Raw genomic sequence first — 10,665 nt, 5'->3', positions numbered from 1 at the left:
TCTACCATCACTGATAATTATTTTATCACTTCTTCCTGATGTTACAAGCAGTTATGACTCACCCACCTGCGGCGTCACACCCATTAAGATGTGTCTACTTGCAGTTTCTTAACACAGCATGTTTTTCTAACTTTGTATCATGGCATTGCTTTTACTGATACCCAACTGAGCATTTTAGTGCTAGCATCTGCTAAGAGGATTGTACTTACAGACCACCGCCTACAATATTCTCAGCTTGGATACTGTCAGCTAGGCAGCTAGGCATCTGAACAATATCTTTACCAGCTGCCCCCAGAATCCCGCATGCTCCAGTTCTATCACTCTACCTTATATAATCTACTGTGTCCTGCCCAGCCACAACAGGCCATCTCCACCCCTCTTCCCCAGAGTCTACCTTGACCTGTAGACTGCATGCACCGGAAATGAATGCAAATATAGTTGTGCTCTTTGATTGGAAAAGCTTTCAAACAAAGTTCCAAGTGAACATAAGTGAATGCGATCCTCACGCAGCCAACACAATCAGTGTACACCTGTTTTCAGTGTCTCTTCTAATGATGAGATTGCTCGGACCCTTGCTGACAACAGCCTGCATGTCACACCCTGTTTCAATTACAGAAGACAATGATTTGCTTTCCACAAAGAGGAAAACGGAGTGCATGAAATCCGGCATCTCCAGCACACACACGCTCCGCCGAAAAAAGCAAAAAATCTCTGTGCATCTCCAGATTTGTATATTCTCTTAGCTTGCTACCATTTTTGAAAAGATTAGATACTAATCCCCATGTTATTCCCACAAATGGTCCTTTGAGCTGAATCCTTAATGTGAATAAATTGTCGTGTGCTCACCTCCTACCCCTTTGCCTTTAAATCAGGCTTTTAACGTGCGAGGGGCTGGGCATGCAAGCAGGAGTTAATTACAGCCTTAATATAGAGAGCAGCGGCAAAGGGAGGACAGGAGGAGGAGGCGATAACTCTGGCTGTAAAGCCGTCACAGAGACTGTAAATGCTGACCGCGTGTCCTTGGTTCCGGCAGTGATGTGTGCGCATGTGTTTGTGTCTCTGTGCTTGTGAGTGTGTGTAGGTGTGCTAAGGCAGAAGCCTATGCCATTGGGGATAAAAGGGCAGAAAGCCCCTAAGATCACCAGGCTAAAAGGGAGCCAGGCAGCCAGGAATGGAGGTTAAATAGATTTATGAGAGAAAATTACATCGGGCTTCACATCTGGGATCCCAGTCATATTGCAGGAATAAGAGAGGTCATATATCTGCAGAACGATCCACGTGTAAATACTGCAAATGGGTTCACAAACACATCCATACACCCTTCAACCAAATGACTATGCGTACACACACACACACACACACACACACACGTGCACACAGACAATGAATATCCTATATAAAAAGGAAACATATTTCCAGCACTTTTTTTCAGCCTTTTGTGAAGACTGTATTTAAAACAGGGGTCTCGGGAAAATGGGTTTCCCTAATCCTCCTTGGGAGGGTGAGGGCTGTATGCCGCAGATTGCATTCTCGGGCACAGTCGACAAGAGCACCATCTTCAGGTCCAGGCAACACAGAAAATAGCCTTCAGAAACATCTGATAGTAACTATTAATCCAGCCAATCAGGGCATCACATTGCTGTGGCTGATGGCAGCAGCCCCTCCCCCAGCACATGCCAGTGACAGCGTAAGACACATCACAGGGTGCTTTAGAAAATGCTTCCAAAAAAGGACCTGTCAAACAAACTGGAAAAAATTAATATCTGCTGGATTCAAAATTCAAGGACACTTGCACCTGCAAAGAGGGTTGAAAACTATTTGAAACTGAACCATTTACCTTTTATTTTATTTTGCCCTTATACTACCAAGGAAATGTCTTGGGACATCATATTTGTTTGAGCCTGCCCCATTTGTGGGTATAAAACAATTGAATTTACACCTGCCATTATGAATACACTATGAATACATTTAAAATATATATAGAGGGCACTTATACCTTTCTTTACTTTCAAACCCATTGTCCTAAAGTACAAATCCAGCATCACTGTACAGTTACTTACAGACTGCACTTTTCATAATGCCTGAGGTTTTTATGGAACATACTGCAGGTTGGAGTGATTCGGTAACAAAACCTGTTTCCATAACTGAATCACAATGGACTCATGTGATAACGGTAACCTGATTTGTGAAATATGTTAACATATTAGCATATTAACGCTCACAGGAAGACAGCAGCAGTGGGCCGGGGTTGCTTGAGCTGGACTCAGAGCAGGCGCAACTGAGGCTTGTGTGTTGTCATCTCCTTCACAACAGCCATGGTGCAGCAGAGCCCCAGCGCCTCGTACCTCATTAGCGTAACTAGAGTGTCATTTCCAAGAAGAGCCTTAGCACTGAGATCATCGTAAACAGTTGAGAATCCAGTGAAAATGTTACTTGCATTACTACTCTACAGTGTTTTTTTTTTTTCGGTGACGGATGTGGTAAACCAATCTTGCAGCTGTAGGAAGATCTCTGTGGAATCCTGCAACCCACCTGGGATGCCACAGGCAATTTACAACTTGTTCTTGTTCTGACAGGATCTTGGAGAGTAGGACACCATGTTGAAGGAAGGAGTGAAGTTAGGGGGTATGGAAACAAAGTGTGTCACACATCATCAAAAGGCGTCAGGGTGCCTGGGATATCAAATGGAAAGAGCCTCTCTAGAGCTGTGCTAGTTTTTGGTTTCCTCTGTATCTTTCCAGCACTGAGCCTCTTAATCAGTTAAGATCTTCATTCAAACAGGTCGCAGAGCAGAGGAGGGACCCCCCAGTCATACAATCCCAACCCCACCCCTTCCCTCTTTCCACTAACATCTACAACATGTAAAAAGGTTGTGAAAGTCATGTAAGGACAGCAGCTTGTAGATCCAAAAGAATTTGGAGAAAATTCAAATGTAAAACAGGCTTGTTTCTACCAGGTAAGTCCCACAAGCCAGGAGTGTTGTCTCTTATGGACAAAAGTGGACCATTGTTATTTTTTATTGGCTTTCAAAGCTAACGTTATTCTTGTTACTCATGTGATTCATGTCAGGGTTCATTTGCGATGGCTTTTCAGTGAGCTGGGTTGCCAGTCATTTCAGTTCAAGGTTCCATTGTCTTCTGAAGAGAGCACGAGTGGCTCTTTGCTGCTTTTGTATAATTGTGAAACAAGAAGTTCAGCACCAGACCTTATCGCAACTGGTCTGACTATGTATAATTAACAGTTGAAAACAAGTACCATTTAAATCATTTAATTAGCCTTTGAGACAGTTGAGTGTTTATTGCTGTGTACTTTAAAGCCATTGGCTAAATTTGGGAGATTAATTAGACTGCCCTAATAAAATCAATCTGGCATCACAGGATCTTAAAAAGCATGTTGCCTCTGAAAGCATATAAATGGATTCAACATTAGACCTCCAGAGTCTCTTCTTAAAAGTCTCTTCTAGCATCTTTTGGGAAGTTATTTCTTGTGTCTGTTTGCTCTTATAGACCATGTTTGCTCTAAGGACCCACCACTTACCAAATTGCAGTGACAAGCAAAATAGGAGAGTAAACAATCTTTTAATATTTTGGCCCAATGGAATCTAGAATGCTACTGTAGGTGAAGCCAGGCATGGTACTCCACTTATGGGCTCAGCGTATATGACTGGGATGTTGATGCATATGTTTGGTATTTCTGAATGCTCGGCCTTTGGTTGCTCAGCCCTGCAGTCAGCAGGAGCTATCAGAATCAATTTAGCACTAGCTGGTGCCTCTGTGTGCCTGGCATGCTCCATGGTCAATAAAAGAGAAAAATGCATTAGTAAGGGGAGTAGGAGGACTGGAATATGGGATATGTGACTGGCCTTTGAGAAAATAATGAACTCAAATGCTGTTGGATCTGTTGACGTTTCAGAATAAAACCATGTCCACCTGTATACAAACAAGTGCTCAGATGGGGCCTCGGCGGTCATCCATTTGCAGCCGAGTTTCTGCAGCTTGGTCATCTCTGCCATTTTCTCTCGCCACCACCGCACAATCATCGTCTATTCATTATTTGTATCAGGCTCTTTTAGAACATCAATATTGCAATCAACAGTGAAGCGTACAGCCTTATGATTGCACGATTTCTATTCAACACTGACATCTATCAGCGGCGAGGCGAACAGAATGCCGTGGGACAGGAGAGAGAAGCCGCGCGGCCCTTAGGCTGCCAAGAACCACGGGCTGATGGAGTGTGCTACACTTCAGCACCGAAACATACCCTGGATAAATATAACCGTAATGTTGGAGCAAATTGACGCCACTCTTGCTTCCGTCCTGAACAGCCTAACAGTGTGATGCAAATAGGAGGAGGTAATGTGATGAGAGATGAGGGATGCCGAGCACTCCGTTCTAGGAGGAGGGTGAATGTGCTCATTTAGGGATTCATTTAGCAGGCTCTCCGCTGCACTCCATTCACAATAGATTTCCTGCGCCAAATGTATGGGGCTGTTGCCTGGCTAGGTGTTTGCCACCTCTCTTATTGTCCTTCTTGGACCTTTTTGAACCTCCCCTGCCCCATCCAACAGCAACGGTTTTAACAGAATAGAATCGCAAATCAAATAATTATGTAGTCACATATTTGCTCGCATTTGGATAAGCAGACTTAAATGTCACTCTCCCAGGGCCTTATGGTGCCAGCTATGGAGCCGGAGTGCATGGGGTCGGCCCTGTGAATAAAGCAGTCTCATTAGAGAACACCTATGATTACAGCCGGGAGAAGCAAATGCTCAGCCGGTTCGCACTTTGAAAAGAATTCAGCAAAATTAATTCAGGACGCATTTCTAAATAAAAAAAAGCCCACCACACAGTTGCTGCAGCTCCTGATGGCCCTGCTTGGCAAGCAGCTTTACCTGCAGCACCAGAGCAAGCAGACAAGCCTGAGCACCTCTGAACCCGAATAACGCTTAGTGTGGTTGAACTTTTGTAATTTGGCTCTGAAAGACACTCGAGACCAGAGGTGTTCAACTCTGGACCTTAAATCAAATTTCTGGTCCTGGATTTTGTAATGACTAGTAGTTATATAACTGATTGCCTGCTTTGTTGTCACACTTGACTCCTAGATTGGATGGCGAAAAACTCTTGGCCTTGAAGGCTGTGATTTGAATACCTATGTTCTACAGCATAAATCAACAAACAGTGATTTCAAAGTTATTATCAGTGTTTCTCATGTTGGAGATTGAGACCTTTGCGCCACACCTTCACCCAATGATTCTGATATGAGTGTCTCAATGTAAAACATATATCTTTATTGCACTTATGGTGGTCCACGTAAGTGACCTTTACATCACCGTTCCCTTTGACAGGTCCCAGCAGAAGGTCAGCGGACCTGTAGCAACTTTCCAGCCATGAACTCACTCATCTTGGTAATGGGGAGTAGCGCAGGAAGAGCCCTGGAGGGCTGCGTTCGCCTCAGCCCTGCGTGGAGGAGTGCGCATGCAAATTCATGAGCACATGTGATTGATGGTTGCAGGCAGCCCATGCTGTGCAAGCACATGCCACTGATGCTGCTTCATGAAGCATAGACAAGATGCAGCCCAGGCTGTTGCCAAGCACAAACGCAGTCTGTTCACATGGGGCAGGCTAATGTATCTCAGAGCAGGCCACGTCCTTCCAACCCACATGCCACTGCCATTTGTTCTGTCTGTGTTTTGAGTGCACCTTATTGTATGCTTAAGAGAAAAGGGAAGTTTTAGATGGAAAGTTTTATAACAAAAGAGCAAGTTTGAGCCATACTAAAAAGGGTGAAAGGCATAACTGGCATAATATGCAAGAAAAAGAAAGAGTTCTTTGGGCTTAGTACAAGGTTACAGTGAAATAGGTATTAATTGCTTTCTGCCTCAAAGCCTCATTTCACTGACTGATGCATGTTGGCATGTTGGAGCGATAGAGCCAGTTAGCCTTTGGGATGTTCAATTAGACCGAAAGTTTAACACAGCAAGGATCACAAGAGACCCGGACGACAGGTTACAGCCTGATGCACATAAATTTTAGCAATGAGTGAACACTTACAGCAGAGCTCCAGGGAGCCCTCAGGCCTCATGCATCCGCTTCACATTCTGAGAATAGCCTGGTTCTCTCTGCACTTAGAAGAGATTGTGAGCTACTCTTTCAGGGAAGCAAAAACGTGTTCACACTGAAACGAAAATTCATGCAGACGTCACTAACACATACACACAAACACACTGACAAAATTCCCCTACAGTACCAGAGATACCGGTCCCACCCACTGACAAACACACACACACACACACACACACACACACAGCAGACAGCAGCGCATCCAGATGACAGGTGAGGTGTGCGGCAGCCAAGCGCCACTTTGTTCTGCTATGATAATGAAATAGAGGATTGGTGCTCGCTGAACTTGGCCTGTCACACTGTTTCATGCCTACGACAGTTCCACTGCCCGTCAATAGGCATAGGGAGCTGGGGAGCTCGAGCTGGGCCCGCACCTCTCTCAGCCGGGCATATTTCTCCCTCCCCCTGGGACCAAGCCCAGACCATTTGCCTAGGGCAATCAGATGAGGTAAAATGCAAATGGAAAGTGGTCAGCTGGGGAATGCTTTCGAAGCTGACTTGCTCAGAAAAAAAAGATAGCTAACATCGGAAGCAAAAATCTGGAAGTAATTTTGACTCCTTCACAAATAAGATGATGGTGATGCTGTCAGTCAGGAATTTATTAAAGAACTTTTTTTTTTCCACAACTGACTGGATTTGAATATTTCATAGGAAAGGTTTTGGAATACCAGACTTCTGATTTTAGAAAGAAAGAACAGGATGGGTCTCATAGACGTATCTCATACACATACACTCGCTAATTGTCAGGCAGCCAACACACAAACAACTCACTACACGACAAAGCTAGCAGCCATATTAGATGTGTGTATACATGCGTGCATGTGTGCGTGCGTGTGTGTGTGTCTATGTGTGTGTGTTTGTAACATTAAAGCAGATGGTGGAAGTAAGAGCTGATAGAATCTCACAGAGTCTTTGATTCCATGTGGGAGGGGAGGAGAGGCATTTGATCAGAGCCTAAGACTAAGTGATGTCCCTGTCTGAAGTCGACAGCCTGCACTTGCACTTCGCTCACATCCGGAGAAGGATGCATTATTTACACTCACCACACCTTTCATGCGAAAAAGTGTCTGAAAAGAGATCCTCTGTGTAACGGTCCTGAGTGCTGCCATTTACCCTGGAGATTAGCTGGGATCCAACATATGGATACCAGTGCTCAAGATTTATATTGGGCCTTTCATCATGGGAAGTCTTCTTAAAGAGCACTCTCCATATCTGATCAAATCCTGGTCTATTGAGGTGCACACATATATGGTTGTACACAGTGAGCCTGGCCTTAAACCGCGAGGTTGCCCTGGTAACGGTAATCCTGGAGCCTAATGTAGTAGTGAATCAGAGGCCTTGGTATGGGCAACTATTCGACTTCTCCTGTAAGTCAACATGGTGGAGCAGCTTCCACGTCTTGAAAGGTGCAGCTACTATGCGCGGAGTTACTCTAGGCAGACTTGTTTGCTTCTTCTCCAGATTTGACACATATTTGAACAAATGTGTTGATTACAGCAGCACAATGCGAGCTTGCGCAAATGTGGCAGAAAAAGGTGTAGGGAGTAAAAAGCTCGCGACAGTCACGCTGAATGAGAATGAGGCTCAAGGTGTTGCTAAATAATCAGGTAGAATCTGCTGTGGGGAAGGGGGAAGGAAAAGAGAGAAACAAGACATTGAAAAAATGGTGCAGGTTAATTTAGGACCATCACGTCCGCTAATTTGTTTTAAATGAAATCCTTCCTCACCAGTATGCTCGTCCAATTAGTGTGCTGTAACTTCAGGATGGAGCACTTCCTGACACATTTGCCAGAGCTGACAGCTGAGTATTATTCATGATCTGTCAATTAACTGGCTCGCTTCGCACAATTTTTTTTTGTCCCTTTCTTTATATCGGCTCGTTCTAAAATGAACTACCTCTAGGCATCTTGCTGAGTGTAATAATATTTCATATATGAGGCAATAGAACAGATTATGCTTCTGACAGACACCTAAGTCAATAACAGCAGGGCACATTATTAAACGTATCTAATTGTTTAAAACAATGATGCGGCAAGAAAGACTTTGGAGGTGGGAAAATATGTAACTGACAACGCAACTGTTGCTCATTGCATGAAATACACATTGTGCAGAATCTGCTGTGGACAAACCACTAGATGGTATTTGACTGCAGTTGTTAGGACGCCTTACGGGTTTGAGTCAAAGGACTGTGTGATACACTGATATTTACAAGGCAGCCAGCCAATGTATATAACTACACAATACTGTACTTCACATCTCCCCCTTTTTTTTGTTTTGTTTTGCTTTTGTTTGTTTTTTTTGCCTACAGAGAACAAACTTTTTACTTTGACTAATTTGCCATCTATCGTGGGGTGAACGTAAAAGGGTGGGATTGGAGAGGAACGAAAAGAGGAGGCTGTCAGCTAAAGAATGTAAGAGGAGGGCAGTATGAGAACAGGTGTGTTCTGACGGGAAAATGATGAATCCTACAGAAACAAACCAGGACAAAATAATTGTTTCATCTCTGGCTGTAAAGGCGGCCTAGTTGATTATGCAGGATCGGATTCCAAGAGCTGGGAAAGTGCGATTGTAAAAAAGCTTATGTTTCAGCACAGACTGAGAGGCCTGCGTCGCTTCAAGTAGAACCGAATTAATCAGACCGCTGGCATTGTCTTGCAACTACTGGATCGCTGAAATCTGCTTAATCTCATGCTCCAAAACACAGTAAATAAATTAAATTTCCACCAAAGAGCACAACTGTGAATCAGAAGGATTATAGTGACTTTTGGTTTATAAAATTAATGATTAACAGACAAGTTGTTATGATTTGACCCCGAATCAATGCTTGAGCAACTGATTTATTGAAAATATCCATTCAGTCACTTTCAATGTCTTTATGCAAATTAATTGCAGCACCTTGGGTCAGCACCTACCACAAATCCTAGATATTCAGTTTCTTACTGAGTGGTGAATGCATTTGAATTTAATGAACTAGCCTACTTAAAGGTGGCTAGCGCGGTCACATTATATTGGCGCTCTATTGGCCTGTAATGGAAAATAAGGAAATTTCGAGGGATTAATTCCATCAAAACAATTATAATTAACATAATATCTTTGCCTTTCTATCTTTGTAACTACCTCAGTTGTGACCATCACTCTTAACCAACCACAATTATGTTCAAGCCTCATTTATCTTTAGTATTTATGCCAAATGCACTGCAGCAGCTAAAATTAAATACTTTCTTCAAAATAATAAAATGGATAGTGTCCTTTTACGCATAATCTTAATAACACCATATTACCGTGTCCTGCTCATGATCCGCAGTCATGGACAAATGTCCCTGGTACAATGTACTGTGACACTTCATAAGCTGCAAAGCTTCATTTTGCTGACTCAGCTCTGCGTCGCTAATGGTGACGTTGATTAATGGATAAAAGCGCAAACCACCTGTGAGTAACACAAAGGCTGCCGTTTGTTAGAGCCAGGCCCAAAGAGCCCTGCTTATGGAGCGTTAAGGGGTATCAAAGCATGTAGCTAATTTGTTCATACAGATCCCAACTATTACTGTCGCAAGTGCTGTGACTTTTTAATCATCGACAGTCAGCGGAAAACGGTTGCGCGTTAGGGAGGGAAGGAGGAGAGGCAAGATGCAAATTTGTTTTGTCGAGAAAGTGCAGACATCGGCAGTGCTCAGGAGTGGCGCATGTAATTCATCACAGAAGCGTTAATTATGCTGCGTGTTCTCTCTAGATACAGACAGTAATGAAGCGGCTACTGACGAGGGGCCCCTGTGTACACCCCGACACCACTTAACGCAGTGGAAAGCCCACAGATTATTCTTTTAGTAGCTCTCCACACACATGCCTTCTAAGGCTACATTTTCTCCCACACCCCATTTTCTCCCTCCCCCAAGTCCCTGTGGTAACTAACTGGAGACACTATCACTAAATTAAAATAAATGTTTATTTACCACTTAATGACAAGTTCTATATTAATCTACAATATAAAGGAGGAGCTGGTTGACTCTAGCAGATTTACCATCAGCAAGCATCTCGGCTGGATGTTTCTTGGTCTATGATGAAAGCACTGCCCAATGCTTTGATGTAGAAGGAGGAATGAGCAACCTCTTGTGTGGGCTGGGCAGGGTTCCGATGTGACCATCTGTTTCTTATGGCTAATTACTCTTGACTTCTGCACCACCTCCTCTATTCTCTGGAACTCCGTCTATACACTCACTTGCTGTGAAACGCATTGCTCACAAGACAACAGATATAGCCAGTTTATCTCCAACCTCCACTTTTCAGAGAACCAAAGCTCTCTGTCAGCCTTCATTGGGAGTACTACAGAGGGGAAAAAACATAGCTATAGTCAAGAGGTGGATGCTATCAGATGCGTTCACTAGAAGACCTCTAGTAGCAAGAGGAATGAACCAAGCTGCCAACCTGCTTTAATGTGGTTTCTGTTCTTCCCATATGAGTGTACTTAGAGAAAATATGAGCACTGAAGTATGTGTGTGTGCAGTCTTTAGCCAGGGGAATTGAATGTCAGCAATTCATCTGTGCCTGA

The sequence above is a fragment of the Electrophorus electricus genome, chromosome 11, assembly GCF_041902795.1.
Source record: "Electrophorus electricus isolate QZ-2024a chromosome 11, ASM4190279v1, whole genome shotgun sequence".
NCBI lineage: Eukaryota > Metazoa > Chordata > Actinopteri > Gymnotiformes > Gymnotidae > Electrophorus > Electrophorus electricus.
The sequence above is the reverse complement of the archived record's forward strand: the minus strand, read 5'-3'. Positions refer to the sequence as shown.